The sequence below is a fragment of the Tupaia chinensis genome, unplaced genomic scaffold (assembly GCF_000334495.1).
Source record: "Tupaia chinensis unplaced genomic scaffold, TupChi_1.0 Scaffold145870_1, whole genome shotgun sequence".
NCBI classification, from domain to species: Eukaryota; Metazoa; Chordata; class Mammalia; order Scandentia; family Tupaiidae; genus Tupaia; species Tupaia belangeri.
The window spans coordinates 4,695,189-4,711,182 of record NW_006205727.1 but is presented as its reverse complement, the minus strand read 5'-3'; the positions used below and the strand labels follow the sequence as shown (position 1 = coordinate 4,711,182).

At 38.2% G+C, this 15,994-nt stretch overlaps 1 long non-coding RNA gene and 1 pseudogene across 1 annotated transcript in view; one reads left to right on the top strand and one right to left on the bottom strand.

Moving 5' to 3' along the window:
• The first annotated feature begins 1,458 nt into the window (after nucleotides 1-1,458).
• LOC114006166 (uncharacterized) overlaps nucleotides 1,459-15,994 on the top strand; it is a 69,383-nt gene continuing 54,847 nt past the window's right edge. Inside the window, exon 1 of the long non-coding RNA XR_003547918.1 lies at nucleotides 1,459-1,834. This is a non-coding gene — a long non-coding RNA (uncharacterized LOC114006166). The remainder of the gene's footprint in view (nucleotides 1,835-15,994) is intronic.
• LOC114006165 (prohibitin pseudogene) lies at nucleotides 6,600-9,171 on the bottom strand (annotated as a pseudogene).

The window sequence follows — 15,994 nt, the reverse complement described above, 5'->3', positions numbered from 1 at the left end:
TTGATAAGAGAAATCCTAAATATTTATTATGGGTCAAACTTGTGCCAGATGTATTATATATATTCTCAATTCCAATTTTCTTCACAACCTATTGAATGTATATATTGTTATTTACATAATACCAGTAAATAAGCTTATTTTTTTATCAATAATAAAGGTTGTTTATTTCTAATGACTATACTATGTTTTTATCTGGGATACTTTCTGTTAATGGTGAGGTTGCTCGGAGTCTGAATTTGTAATTAGAAAGTCACTTCATGAATACTATAGTGAATGAAAAGACTATGGATACATTGGAATGATGTTTTGTTAAGAAACGAGGCTCTGTGAACCTATCCCTCCTAGGATGTAGTTTGATACATATTCTATTTTATAACTCTTGGACTTCCCTTTCTCATGCTTCACACTGGCTACCTGGTTTGCTTCACATGGTTTTTATCCAGATATGGTGAGTAAAACTGACTAGATTTCCCCTTACCTCTCTGGGTGTGGCCTCCCAGAGATCACACCATGCTCTCTCTCTCTCTCTTTCTCTCTCTTTCTCTCTCTCTCTCTCTTTTTTTTTTTTTTGGTTAGATTTTTGCTATAGAGCATGTGTGGTGACCAGAGAGACAGAGAGACAGAAAGCAAGAATCATCCCCTAGAGGGATGACCATGCCACAATCCCTTCTCCTCCATCTTCCTCTTGGGATTTTGGACATGTACGCACATGTGCCTGGCATGAGTTTTAAGTCACTGTGTCTGGGACTCAAACCATGGTCGACTATGTGGGAGTCCAGCAATGTAACCATTACTTCATCTGCTGGTCCCCATATCTTAAGTAAGGTTTTGGCTGTTGTTAAAAGTCTTTAAGCAAACCTTTAAAATTTCTAGTTTTACCTGCATGATGACAGATCTCATTCATTTTATGCAAATGATACCACTTTTTCCCTTCTAGAATACAGGCTTACTTATTTTTTTCCAAAATTTTAGCAGAAATTAATATTTTACTTATCACTTACAAGTATCTACCACCTAGATTATTGTGTTAATGTGATCAAATTGTGAAATGGGTTAAACATTGAACCACAGCTCTAAGCAGACCTTAGAAGACCCCCTCCCCCAAGATGTTTCCTATGGGTGAGTGGATGCCTTAGATCAGGAACACTGGGCACATCTCTCCTTTCCTTAATTAAGTCCAGAAACAGCACAGAATAATGTCTTGACCAGTAGTTTAAAAAGTCACAATTATTCCTTGTGTTTAAACACAGTCTTCTTATTTTAACTTCATTTCTTCTTCATGGGTTATTATTTTTCTTTCTGAGGGAGACAGAAGAAGGGGAGTATTCCAGGTTTGTAGAATGATTGAATGAGCAACAAAGCAGAGGCCAGGCAGGTAAACAAACGTTTACCTTTCATGATGGCTTGACTGAATGAACTCTGACCATAAATAAAAGTAATGAGATAAGCTGCAGAGAGTGGCCTTAACATGTAAGGAGATTTTGGCCTGAGTTTTCTACACATAAATTTTCCATCTCACCTTAGTGGTCAGTTGGAACAGGAACAAATCGGTCATTATATCCAAGGAAGAATCAGGAGAACTGAGAGGACAGACCTCAGAGGGGATGTCATTGGAAAAGGAAGACCTCCCAGAGATCATCCAAGCTGCCTTTATTGCTCCACAGGGCAGCGGTTGCAGCCCCGTACCACTCACAAGTCTCTACCACCTAGATTATTGACAATGTGATCAGAACCTCTGGAATACTCTGAAGGATCTCCAGAGGTAGAGGTTGTGAAGGAGAAAGTAGATGTGTAAATGCTCTGAGACACCAGGACACTACAAATTCCAGGCAATGTAAGTAGCAGTTGCAAAGACTCTGGGGTAAAAATGGTGGGTAAGTTCAAGAAATAGAAAGAGGGAGATAAGGCTGAGTTGAAATCGTCAAGGGAAAAATTGAAGGCTATTTTTGTATCAAGCTTGTTCTCATTGTTTCCTGATTAAATACCCTTACATAGAGTTCAGAGACAATCATTCCCTAAGTCTTATTAAGATTAAAATACTGTAGTGCTTTCTCATCTGACTATGAAAAAACTACCTTGACAGTCTTTTGAGGTGGTCAACGGAAATGAGAAAAATGAGTGTTATTAGGTGTGAAGAAGGTATTTCCCTTTTCCTTTGACCTCTGACCACAGCAGCTACCTAGACCAAGGTTTTCAGGGAGCAGCTTATCAAACCAGGGGAGGTGGCTTGCTCATTAGGACATTCAGTTCACCAACACCAGTGATAACTTCTTCTCTCTGTTCGCTGTTTATTTAAGTGTCACATGTATAGCCTCACTGATAAATGTGTTTTCATTCTAAGATAGATTTCTCCAAAACCTGGCATTAAATTCATTTTACAAACATGAGGATGTAAGGAAAAAGAGAGCAATTTTGAACATAGCCTAATGTTTCTTTGTATATTTTGTGTGTCAGGTGTTAGCAGAATATTCTAGGACCCTTCTTTATCACCCAAAGAGTAGTCAAATCTAAACTTGAGTTTTGATAAAAATGTTGAAAAATGTATCTTGGCCCAAAACAATATTCTATAAAGGTACAAACATCCCAGATGAATCAGGATGAAAATTATACTCTCTTATACTACACATATATGTGATATTATACATATATATATACATATATGTATATATATGTGTGTGTATATATATATGTATATGTATGTATATATATATATATATATAGTTTTCCCAGTAACTCATGTTTTCAAGGGAGGTACCTCTTCAGGTAGAGATTCTTTTCAAGTTCATATTACATAGAGCTTGCGATCCTCAGAAGGTTGTTCTAAAATTTATTTATGAGTAAATGAATAATACATGCTTACTGTAAAAAGGTTTATAGAAATCCAGACAGGGAACAGCAGTTAGTGTAATGGCTATGTTGCTGGACTCTCATGTAGTCGACCGCGGTTTGAGTCCCAGACCCAGTGGCTTAAACTCACACTGGGCATGTGTGCGTGCGTGCCCAAGATCCTGAGAGGAGAAAGGAGGAGAAGGGATTGCGGTGTGGCCATCTCCCCTGGGGGGCGATTTCTCGCTTTCTGTCTCTCTGTCTCTCTCTGTCTGTCTGGCAAGCGCACACCCTATAGTGAAAACTTCTCAAAAAAAAAAAAAAAAGAAAAAGAAAAAAACCAGAGACAGTATTTGTCTGCATTTGTGCATGTATTTGCTGCAGCTTCAAGCTAAAAAGTAATATGAAATTAACTTTGGTGCTTTGCTAATAGGACATTTAGCCTTAATTTAAAAAGTCATTGAAAACACATGAACAGATTCAAGATAATTTCCCATTGCAATCATATGATAATGACATTTATCAATAACTACTTCTGTCCATTTGTAAAATGAGAGCAGAACATTGCAAGACCTAGCATGCTGAGCTGTAACAGATGATATGTACTATTTCCATCCCGGCTCTCATAAATATTCACAGCTTACATGGAGGAGAGGTAGGTATCTTACAAAGGAAATAGAAGGATAGAAAGGAGTTATGTGACAGCAGAAGGATATTTTGCAGTTAATTATCTTCATTCTCTCATGTATTTTGTCAAATTCATGAACTCTTTTGACCCCTTCAGTGGAGTGTTGAGTGATTTTGGGAGAATGAATAAATTCAGTAATTGGGAACTGTTTAGGACCTATAAATAAGGCAGAATTGGATAGCAGAATCTAAAATGTACTCCTCCCTTTAAATTAGATTTTTAAGAAAAACAAGACAGGCATGCAAAAATGTATATGGCGTCACTTCAGTAATTGTATCCATCCCCAATATTGTTCTGCGATCCTTAGAGTCCTGAGATGTCAGTATTCATAGCAAATCAACATATATTTTCCTCATATGTATTTACATGTGTATCTATACACAGATAATCTACCTATCCAAAATGAAAAATAAATATAATATCACGAAAACACTTTATAATTCTTGAAATTATGCATTCTAAAATAAACATGGCTTAATCTTCGATAATTAAAACAGTTTAAACTATCAAGAAAAAATTCTGAAACCCATACAAATAAAAAATTAAAATTCCCCAATAAACCTCTAATCATTTATGATCACTGTTGACATTTTGGTATTTCCTTACAGTCTTTTTTTATGCTTTTGTTGTTGTTGTTTTAGAGCATGTGTGCTTGCCAGAGAATGAGAGGGAGAAAGAGAGAGAGAAAGAGAGGCCATCCCAAAGCAGGGACGGCCATGCTGCAATTCCTTCTCCATTTTCCTCTGGGGAGTCTTGGACACACACACACACACACACACACACACACACACACACTAGTTGTGATTCTCAAACTGCCAGGTCCAGCACTTAAGCCATTTAGTCAGTCATAGGGGATCTAGTCACCTTATCCTCCTCACCACCGGCTGGCCCTCTGTGCATTTTAAACATATTTATTTATTCTTTATTTCATGAGAGAGAGAGAGAGAAAGAGAAAGAGACATACACCCCCAGCAGGGTCCCCCCAGCATGGTTCACCACCAATCTCAGCCAGCCTGGGTTGCAGGCATATGCACAAATGTGCCCACTCAGGGAAGTCCTGGGACATGAACACAAGACATTATCCACATGGGTCCAGCTGTGTTACTGCTGTGCCACCGTCTGGCCTACTATTCTTTTTTAGGGGGGAGGGGTATAATGTAACAGGGGAAACGTTTTTAAAAATATTGAACAAATGCATTTTTATTTCTCTCTCTTTTTAATTACAACTGTGTAGAGTAGAAAGCAAATTGTTTTATTTTATTTTTTGTTTATGGAAGGCCAGGTGTCCTTTTTAAAAATGTTTTTGTATAATTTAATAAATAATCTTTTGATAAATGCAGACATGTAAGATCGGCTATATTCAGAAACATCAGTCATGATGCTTTTTCAGATTGGTGTATCATTTGCAAAAATTACAAGGAGTTACTTGTATGCAACTGCTATCAAATTAGTAAGACAGCATTTATGCATCCATCATTTTCAGGATTGTTGGTATCTTGGGCATATTTCCCCCAAATAACCTTGCCTCCTGGTGTCACAAGGCCCAACTCGCTCACATTCACCTCTATGACAGTACCTTTGGTGAGAACACCCAGAGTTGTATATAGTGGGGATGAGGGATTCTTCTTTACACCCAGTATTGGCAGGCAAAAGGTGGCTTTCAGTTCAGGATGTGTTACGTGGGCCTTCTTAAAACGTAAGCCCATTGGCCTAATGAATCTTCCATATTTAGGTAGTTTTCCAGTAAAGCCATCTCCAACAAAGCAGACTTTTGTAACCATCCTCTTCCATGCCTTCTTTCTCGTTCCTGTTCGAATAACTTTTAATACTTCTGTTTCTCCCTGGGCTCGAACTTTGGGTAGAGGGACTTCCTATTTTCCCACTTTCTCTTTCCATTTTTGTTTAATCATATTGGAAAGTACTTTAGCTTGGGGCTGTCTTTCTCTGTCCAACAGAGAGGCAGGTACTGCTCCTTGTGAAGTCTTTTCATCATTCTTTCGTTCGTTCCTCTTTTCACACATCTTGATAGTCTTTCGTTTGTATTTTATCAGCATGGTGCTGTTTGTGATAGAGCTTAGCCTTCAGACCAATCATTTTTGCCTTCTTTGAACATTCATGAGCCTCCAGACTTTTCTTCATATCTCTTTTTTTCTCATGGTAATCCAAACGGTATCCATAGCATTTAAGATGTAATTCTGTGACATGGTGACAGCTGCAGAATTGCCAGGAGCAGCCTCCTGGACACAAAAAAGTTGTTAACTTTCAGGTCTCAGAGACTAACAAGTGGACCCAATGAGTCCAGAATGGGAAAGCCGGGTGTCATTTATTGACAGCAGTTTGCACACACTTACTTTCTTCTCACAGTAGTTTCTTTCAAAGCACCGACCTTGAGCACTGAAGCAGGGCAGTCTCCAGGGAGGGAGCCAAGAAGGTGGGATGTGATTTTTCCTATTGGAAGTCCTGAGCATCTGGAAAGACAAGGTGTGGGGTGGGGAGGAAGTCTTCCACAAGACTCACATTTCTGTTCAGTCCTCCTCCCTCACTATCCAAGTCCCATCAAATTTTAGGACCCTGGGGACAGCAGAATTAGGCCTGCCCACCTCGAAAGGGGCAGATCCTTCCATCCTTGCTCTGTTCCTACACACCTGCTTTGGCTGCTTGCACAGCTAAAGGGCATCAGCCTATGGTAAGAGGCCACGTCCTTTCTGACTCTCCTGGCACCTCTCTTCTGCTGCGTCCAACAGGAACCACTGGAAAGTTGAGGTCTGCCTCTCTGCTAAGCTGTTGCTGTCATCCTCAACTCTTCAGTAACAACTGGCTGGAGGCTACGCGTTCTCAGGCTGCACAGCACTCCAAGCTCCACACATGCAATGCCCTGCCTTTCTTCTGCTATCGCCAATACCTGGTTTGGGATTCCAACAGGCCCTGAACTGGGACCCAAAGTCATTCTGCATGGGCACTTGGCAGTTTTGGTAGAGAGGTGTATAAAAAAGTAAACGGATGTGAGAATGAAAGGGCTTTATTTGATAGAGTAATTGGAGACCTGAAGTGGTTTTATTTTTATTTTCTTCACTTTTAGCCAATCATGACATTTTACAGTGATTCCTAGGGTTGGGGCAGAAGGAAGTCATGCCAAGAACCACTGGGGGTGTGGCCCAGCCAGCCAGAAGCGGCATAGGCCAGGTGGCCTCACTGGGGCTGCTGAAGGAGTACCCCCGGCTGCCCGCAGACAGGTAGGCAATGTTCCCAGAGCGCAAGAGCAGGTGCAATGTCCGTCGCAGCGTCCAGCTTGCGCAGTTCAGTAAGAGTGGTGCCTGCAGTGGCCAGCGAGTTGGCGATGAGCCTGGCGACTTTGGAATAGTCCTCGCCAGAGATGATGGCTGCTTTCTGCTGCTCCACCTTCTCCGCCATGAATCTAGCCCTCTCTGCTTCCTGCTAAGCCACCTGTTTGGCTTCCACTGCTTCTGTGAACGCTTCCTGAAGGTCAGATGCGTCAAGGACACTTCACCCAGGATGAGTCCAAAGGTTGCTGCTTGCTCCGTAAAGTCATCTCTCACCTGCCTGGAGACCAGCTCTCTCTGGATGATTAGTTTTCTGGCATCAAAGCGAGCCACCATGGACTTAGGGATCTTGGTAGTGATGGTCTGCAGCCCACGCTCATAGTCCACGCAGGTGCTGATGAAGACGTGAGGAAGCCGGCTGGCCACCGGCGGGAAAAGACTGCGCAGTGTGATGTTGACATTCTGTAAATCTCTGCAGCCAGTGATGACTGGCACGCTACGTGGCCTACAGGGCAGTCAAAGATAACTGGTTTGTGCACCCAGTGGATGAGAGAGTGAGTCTCTTCTCCTACCACAATGTCCTGCACTCCACGGAATCGGTCAGAGATGACGACTCTGTGCCCAGCATCCACATTGTACAAGGCAGAGTTCGCCATGTCCCCTGCAACAGCTATGGCAGGTCGAACTTGCCAATGAACTCAAAATACTTTAGCAGCCATATTTCCTCTTGTTAGATCCACTCACCCCTGCTTCTATGCTAACCTCCACATGAATTTCCGTAAAATACATTTTTGAGACTTTCATTTTTGTCATTAAAAAGAGAGAGGGTTGGGAGTGTCTAGAGACTCTTCTAACTTTTTGCGCCATCTCAGTAGGTTGCTGAACCATCTACCCATATGCTTACACTAGAATCCTTTGAGTCAGGCTTGTCCCTTTTTCCTCATTCTCCGTGTCTATTTAAACAGCATATTCTATTGGCTCTACTTTCAAACGTATCCTCAATTTGACACTTCTACACCTCTTTAGGTACATCATCCTAGGCCAAGCCACAGTCACCTTTTGCCTAGACTAATGTAAAAATCGGTATCATTTTCTTGCTTTATCATTTTTTTCATTACAATTTTCCACTTAGTGGTCAAATGAGTATTTCAAAGCAATAGACAGACTCCATCACTTCCTGCTCAAAACCTTCAAGTGGGTCCACTCATCCTCAGAATATAATCCTAACTATGTTTTATTATTGTAATAATAGTCCTCAAGCATTTTGACAGCAAGATCCATTTTCACTCTTAAAAATTGTACAGGACTCACTCTAATGAACTTTTATTTATGTGAGCTATGTATATCAATAAGTAATGTATTAGAAATGAAAACTAAGAATATTTAAAATATTTACTTATTCATCAAATACTTTTAAAATGACAATAAACCTATTATATGTGAACATAAATAAGTTTGTAAAAAATATTTTTAAAAAGAAAAATATTAGGAGAATGGCATTGTTTCACATTTTTGCAAATCTCTTTAATAGCTAACTTAGAAAATGCAATTGGATTCTTTTATTTGCTTCTGGATTGAATCTGTTTCAATGTGCTGTTTCTTTGACCTATAGGAAGAAAATCTAACTTTATAGAAAAGATATTTAGAAAAAAGAGAGGAGGACCTCATGGAACTCCTGCAGAGTTCAGGGACTCCTATAGGTCCCCAGATCACACTTGGAAAACAGCTGGTGTATGAAGTCCAATATGATCTGCCCCTCTGCCTCTCTTTCCAATGTCATCTGTAACCACCCCTTCATTCTCACTCCCTGTTCTGGCTATACTAACCTCCTGCTGGTCCTTGGACTCTCCAAGCAGTTGCCACCCAAGGTCCTCTGCTCTTACCCTTTCCTGTGCCTGGAAATTCTTTCTCTAGTCCTGTGCTTGGATCCCTCCTTTACCTTATTCAGGTGTCAGGTTAAATTTTCTTTTACAAAGATTTTATTGGTTACCCTTTTCCAAATAACATCCATCTTTTCTCTTACCCCATTATTCTCTATTGCCTTACGTTGCTTTGTTTATTTTCATAAAATTTGTAAAACTGAGCTTGAATTATATGTTTATTTGATTATATATTATATGGCTCTGTACTAAAATAAATAGAAGGTCAAGAACTTTTCTTCATATATATCATTGTGTCTCCACACCTGGCAAGAAGTTTTGACAACAGGTATTTTTGAATGAATGGATGAATAAATAGTTATTTCTTGAAAAAATGTGTAAGTGCCAATTAGTCATGATCACCTTTGATTTTATACTGATGAGGGGTATTTGTCTGTAGTTTTACATTTCTGAAAATACCATTGTCTGGTTTTTGTATCAGGGTAAGCTGGCCTTCTACAATGAGTCTGGGAATATTTCTCTCTCTTCAATATTCCAGAATACTTTGTGCAGAATTGCTACTATTTCCTCTTTATGTTTGGTAAAATTGATCAGTGAAGCCATCTAAGTCCAGAATTTTCTTTCTGGGAAGATTTTTTTTTAACTAAAAATTAAATTGCTTTCACACATATAGAACACTTCAGGTTATCTAGTTCTTCTAAACCTCAGTAGTTTGTTCATTTCATCCAAGTTATCAAATTGGTTGATATAAATTATTCATAATACTTTTTATCTTTTAATACAAATATTAATAAATTGTGGCTTCAGTTTATTAACATGATCAGCCTAGTGAGTGGTTTATTAATTTTATTGTTCTCCTAGAACTAGAGAATTGATTGATTTTTCATTTTCTGTTTTTCTATTTTGTTTCATTGACTTTTGATTTTTATTATTTTCTTTATTTTGCTTACTTAGAACTTAATTTGCACTTGTTTTTATTGGCTTATTTGGCTTTTAAAAGTGAAATTTGAGCTCCCTTGTTTAAGACTTCTTTTTTTCTCTTGTGGGTATTTAACACTGTAAATTTTCATTAAGTATTACATTAGTGGCCTCTCACAAACTTTGTATGTTACTCTTTTATTTTCATTGTTCAAAATACTTTTTCATTTTTTTGTTTTTTAATTTGTTTCTTATTTGATCCATGAGGCATTTAAATGTCTGATAATTAGGGACCAGCTGTTGGCATAATGGCTATGTCACTGTACTCCCATGTAGTCGACCGCGGTTCAAGTCCCAGACCCAGTGGCTTAAACTCACACCAGGCATGCAGAGGTGTGTGTGTGTGTGTGTGTGTGTGTGTGCCCAAGATCCTGGGAGGAGAATGGAGGAGAAGGGATTGCAGTGTGGCCATCCCCCCCAGGGGTGATTTCTCACTTTCTGTCTCTGTCTCTGTCTTTCTGGCGAGCACATGCACCCTATAGCAGAAACCTCTCGAAAAAAAAAACACAAAAAAGTGTGATAATTAGTTTCTGAATATTAGGTGATTTTTCTGATATATTTCTGTTACATATTTGTAATTTAATTTATCATAAATAGAGAACATTCTTTCTATAATCTGAATGATTTAAAATATATAGAGACTTGTTTTATGGCATAAGTTTTGGTATATCTTGATAAATGTTCCATGTACACTTGAAAAGAATGTTTATCTTATTGCTAATAGGTGGAGTGTTATTCAAATGACAGTTAAGTAATGTTGGCTTATAGTGTTCAAATCTTTGAGTAATTAATTTTTTGTTAGATATCTTTATTTTTGTCTCAAGTACTTTGAAGCCCTTTTATTAGTTCATAAATGTTTCAGATTATTATTTCATTTTAATGAATTAACATTTATTTTCATTATAAAATGATCCTTTTTATCACAGTATTATTTGCTCTAAAATCTACTTTGGTGTTAGTATAACCACTCCAACTTTCTTTTGACTGTGTTAGCATGGTATATCTTTACCCATATTTCACTGTTAACCTATCTGTGTCTCTGTATTTAAAGTGTGTTTCTTGTAGGCAACATACAAGGCAATTTGTGGAAAAATGAAATTAAGTTATGAATTTATTTTGGTACAATAAAATTTGAAATATATGCATAGTTTTTATAATCAGAACTTTCTATGAACGTCTGGACTTCACATATAATTGAGTTTTGCTTTTTCAATCTAACCTAGCAGGTTCTGTCTAAATATAGTTATATTTAACTATATCATTGTATTAGTATTTGTCTTATCTATTCTTTTTTTGCTATATCTTTTTCGTCTTGGTAATTTTTTTTATTAATGACTTCATTTTATCTACTTTACCAACTCATTAACTATACTTGCTTAATGTGCTTTTAGTGTTTGCTTTAAGGTTTATCATGTACAGATGGATTTATTGATGTCTTTTTGAAAGTGGTATTATACCACTTCTTGTAAAGTATAAGAACAAGGCAGTTGTTCTCTCCATTTCCTTCCTCCTTTTCTCTGTACTGTCATTGTCACATATTTTATTTCCACTTATTTTATAAACCCCAAGTAGTATATTGTTTTATTATTTTGTAAAAGTTTCTGTCTTGGGCCAGCAGGTGATATGGTGGTTAGAGTTCTAGAATCCTACATGATAAACCACAGTTTGAGTCCTGGACCTGGCACCTTGCTTTCTCATTTTCTCTTTCTCTCTCTCTCTCTGTCTCTCTCTCTCTCTCTATCTCTCTCTGTGTTTTGCTCTCTGGTGAGTGTATGTGCCCTATAGCAAATTAAAAAAAATAAGAATAAATTAAATAAATAAAAACTTTTCTTTCTTTCATGAGGAAGACAGGAGAGAGAGAGAGAGAGACAGAGACAGAGACAATGAGACAGGCACCCCAACAGGTCCTTATACCACACTCCACTCTAGCCTTACCAGCCCGGATCAGGGTATGTGCATATCTATCATGAACAGGATACAAACCAACTTTCTCATGTGGGTCTAATTGCATCTAGTTTTGGAAAGTAATTTCACCCAGTATAGGCTTGTTCATGGTTGACAAGATTTTTTTCTCTGAATTTTAAAGACATGATTTCACTTTCTTCTTGCATGTGTTATTTCTGACCAGCAACTTTCTATCATCTTTATCTCTGTATATACTATCTCCCAGTTGTTTCTAAGTCTTTCTTTTTATTGTTGCTTTATGGAAAATTTTTATTGCAATGTGCTTTTTTTTTTTTCTTGGAGAGGTTTTTGCTATAGGGTGTGCGCGCTCGCCAGAAAGACAGAGAGAAACAGAGAGATAGACAACACCCCCAGGAGGGATGGCCATGCCACAATCCCTTCTCCTCCATTCTCCTCTTGGGATCTTGGGCACACATACACACGCACCTGGTATGAGTTTAAGCCACCGGGTCCAGGACTCAAACCGTGATTGACTGCATGGGAGTTCAGCAACATAGCCATTACACTAACTGCTGGTCTCTCAATATGCTTTTATGTACTTTCCTTCATGTTTCATGTGGTTGTGATTTGTTTTTGTCTTAAATCTATGTGTTCTTGATTTTGCCAAATTTTGGGGGAAAAAAATTGACATTTTTTTTTAAGGTTTTTATGTCTTCCCTTCTCATTCAGAGACTCCATTACATTCAGACTAGAGTGTTTGAGGTTGTCTCGCACTTCAATGATGCTTCTCCCTCCATGCTACATACATCTGGCCACCCACATACTTTTGTGAAGCTTGTTGATTTATTTATTTAGCATCAGGTTAGACAGTCAACTTTGTGAAGCAGAATGACATATTCAATTCCATCATCTAGCTCTGTGAAAGTGATTTGGTAATTAACTTACCAACAGACTAATTTGCATTTAAGTCTTGATGCCTTCACTGTTGTCTTCTTCTTCTTTTGTTTTTTTTTTGAGAGGTTTTTGCTATAGGGTGTGTGAGCTCACCAGAAAGACAGAGAGAGACAGAGAGACAGAAAGCGAGAAATCACTCCCCTAGGGAGGATGGCCACGCCACAATCCCTTCTCCTCCATTCTCCTCTTGGGATCTTGGGCACGCATGCACACGCGCCTGGCATGAGTTTTAAGCCACCGGGTCCAGGACGTAAACCGTGGTTGACTACATGCGAGTCCAGTGACATAGCCATTACGCTAACTGCTGGTCCCCACTGTTGTCTTCTTAAAACTTGATTCTCATTTATTAAAAATATTAGCTTGCTTAAAGCCCACTATTTACGTTAAGTTAAAGATGTTGGAGATATATAGAAATGAGGAGTCCCCATCATGCGTGGCAGTAATGTTTTAGAATGAAATTATCTGCCCATTGTCCAATTATATTGAAAATGATAAATTCATGACTTTATTATTAGTGTTTCATTTATTGACTCAGTCCCAACACTTCAAATCAACATAGTTAGACTAATATTAATTTGTAAGTTAACCAAAGTAAACATTTCCTTACATTACTTCAGATTATTAACATTCCAAGGAAATTACGTATCAGTAGTTTGAATAAATATTCTTCTTGCCTTTACTAAACTTTATGCCATTATTTTAATAAGCCTTTTTCCAGTTGAACTAGACCTGACCATCTGGAAGTTACATGCAGTTTTATTTAAAATAATATACTATATGATCACCTGAATTATATATTATTTTATAAAAAATAATATAGTATAAAAATAATATAGATTATGATTATCTGAACATTATCTTTTAAATTATTTCATTTTTGGCTTTCTTTCTTTTCTTTTTAGTTTTTGAGAGTATTTTTTTGCTATAGGGAGTGTGTGCTCACCTGAAAGACAGAGAGACAGAGAGACAGAAAGAGAGAAATCACCCCCCCCAGGGGGGATGTCCATACCACAATCCCTTCTCCTCCATTTTCCTCTCGGGATCTTGGGTATGCATGCACACGCGCCTGGTGTGAGTTTAAGCCACCGGGGTTGGGACTCGAACCATGGTTGACTACATGGGAGTCCAGCAACATAGCCATTACACTAACTGTTGGTTACTTCCTTTTTTTTTTTTTTTAAGAGATGTTTTTCTATAGAGCACATGCCCTCACTGGAGAGACAGAGAGAGACAGAAAGACAGAAAGTGAGAAATCACCCCTCCCCAGCGGGGGATGGTCATGCCACAACCCCTTTACCTCCATCCTCCTTTTGGGATTTTGGGCACACTCACACACGTACCCAGCATGAGTCTCAAGCCGATGAGTCCGGGACTCAAACTGTGGTCAACCTTGTGGGAGTCCAGCAATGTAACCATTATGCCACTTCTGGTCCAATTTTTGGCTTTTTATAGACATCTACTTAAGATGACAGGAAGTAACTAGTCAATACCAAAAGAGTGATAGACTATAGAATACCAAATCTGATTTTTTTTTTGTCTTCACATCTGGTATTGGAAAAATCTTAAATAAAACCCTGAATATTAATGCTGCTGCATAAAGATTTTAAATTAATTAGTTTTTCAGTTACAACAGATAAGAAGTAAAAATGAGATTATACCTAGTAAAATGTTTTTCCCTTTATAAGAATGGAACTGTTGACTTTTCCTTTTAAAGAATTAAGAGAAAAATTACTGTGGTACTACAGAACCAGCAATACCATGTTCCTTTCTGTCCAGTCATTTATTATTTCCTGGGTGTCTCAGATGTCTCTATGACCTCTAGCCTTTCAGTGTTGACCTTTCCTTTAAGACCAATGAACTTAATTCAAGCTACTGACTTGAACAAATGTATTTAGTTTAAGCTATCTGGTTCCCCTTGGGAAATATTTCTGAGTCTTCAAGGACTGCTTCTTTGTCCCATGAAAATATTTTCACTACATTTGTCACATTAGCTAGGCATCTTGCATGATGCTTCTGCTCCACTGCAACATCCTGGCTTCTTCAGTTGTGGTGGCTTCTCCCTTAGAACTGCACCTCACACATGAGTCTGGGAATCTCCTTTATTTCATAGCTATGCTATGCAAGTTTGGGTTATTTATTTATTTATTTATATTGTGGAAAACTTCACTGAAGTCTTGAAGATTACCAAATGGGTTGTAATGTGGGCAAAATATCCAAATGTCACTATGTTTAACTCCTTTACCCACACTCTTCCTCAAGTCATCCTGTACTGCCTTCTTTCTCCTTGGCCCTCAGAAGGCTGCCATCTTCAAGAATCTTTTCCCACGTCTTCCTACCTGAAATCTAGGTTCAGTTTCTCACAGGCGTTGGTGCTTTTCTCAGTCCCAGTCTTATTTCTTTTCCTATTCCAGGATGATTTGGAGTAGTAACGTCTTTTCATGTAGGAGTGCTCCAGCCCCCCACTATAGCCTGTGGTCTGCCCACTCCTTGCCTGTTACCCATTGCTTAGGCAGGAACCTCTCAACAGATGACTAACACTTCCTGAAGTCTGGATTATTCAGACTTATAATGCATATGTGGAACAAAATTAGTCAGTCCAGGTATTTCTAAACCAACCACAGTTAACTTCTTCATAGTCTTTGTTTAGTAAAAGGCGAAGATCAGATCAGATCCCAGGTCCTCTTTGGCACAGCCTTATGTTACATACTGGGTCATCCGGAAAGTCATGACACATTTTTGCATGTATAGAAAAATACATCATGACTTTTCTGACAATCTAATATAAAATTTCTTAGAAATCCTAGCTCGGATGGCATTTATGTAAAAATTATAAAAAGATTCCCTTCCTCTAGGAAGACTAGCAGTTCATGGATTCTTGAGCAAAGCATGGGCTGAATTCTTTGCTCTTAGCCAGCTGCCCTGGAGCAGGATCCAATCTGGATGCCACTCCATGGTGGTTCCTATTCTGCACATGCTTAGTCCTGCCAAAGATACATGTCAGGAACATCACTACAAAAAGTGTTCAATAGTCATTCAGAATCATTGCATTAGTATCATTTTATTGGGTTTTCCCATCAGAACAATAAAAATTGTCTATCTAAGACCTAACTGTCTATTCACTGAAGTTGTCCCTCCTAGAACAAAAGGAAGGTCTGTCCTAGGATGATTCCAGCTCTCATTCTATATACAGAATATAGAAAATATCAAATACCTTCCAAGCACAGCTCCTAATTCCATTAAAAAGACCTTGTTATTGGGAAAAATTTTTATAACCCACTATAGTCTATACAAATTCTCTAATTTTTTCCCCACTGATCTGTTTCTTGCCATAGACTAACCAGATTAGAGTCTGTTTGATAGAGAAATAAATAAATAAATATTAGTTTATTTCACAAAGTAAGAAGTCTTCTTTGCTAACATTTTAATGTTTGCATGTGTGTTTATGCCCTTATCTGCTTATTTTAAAATATAAAGCATTTCTA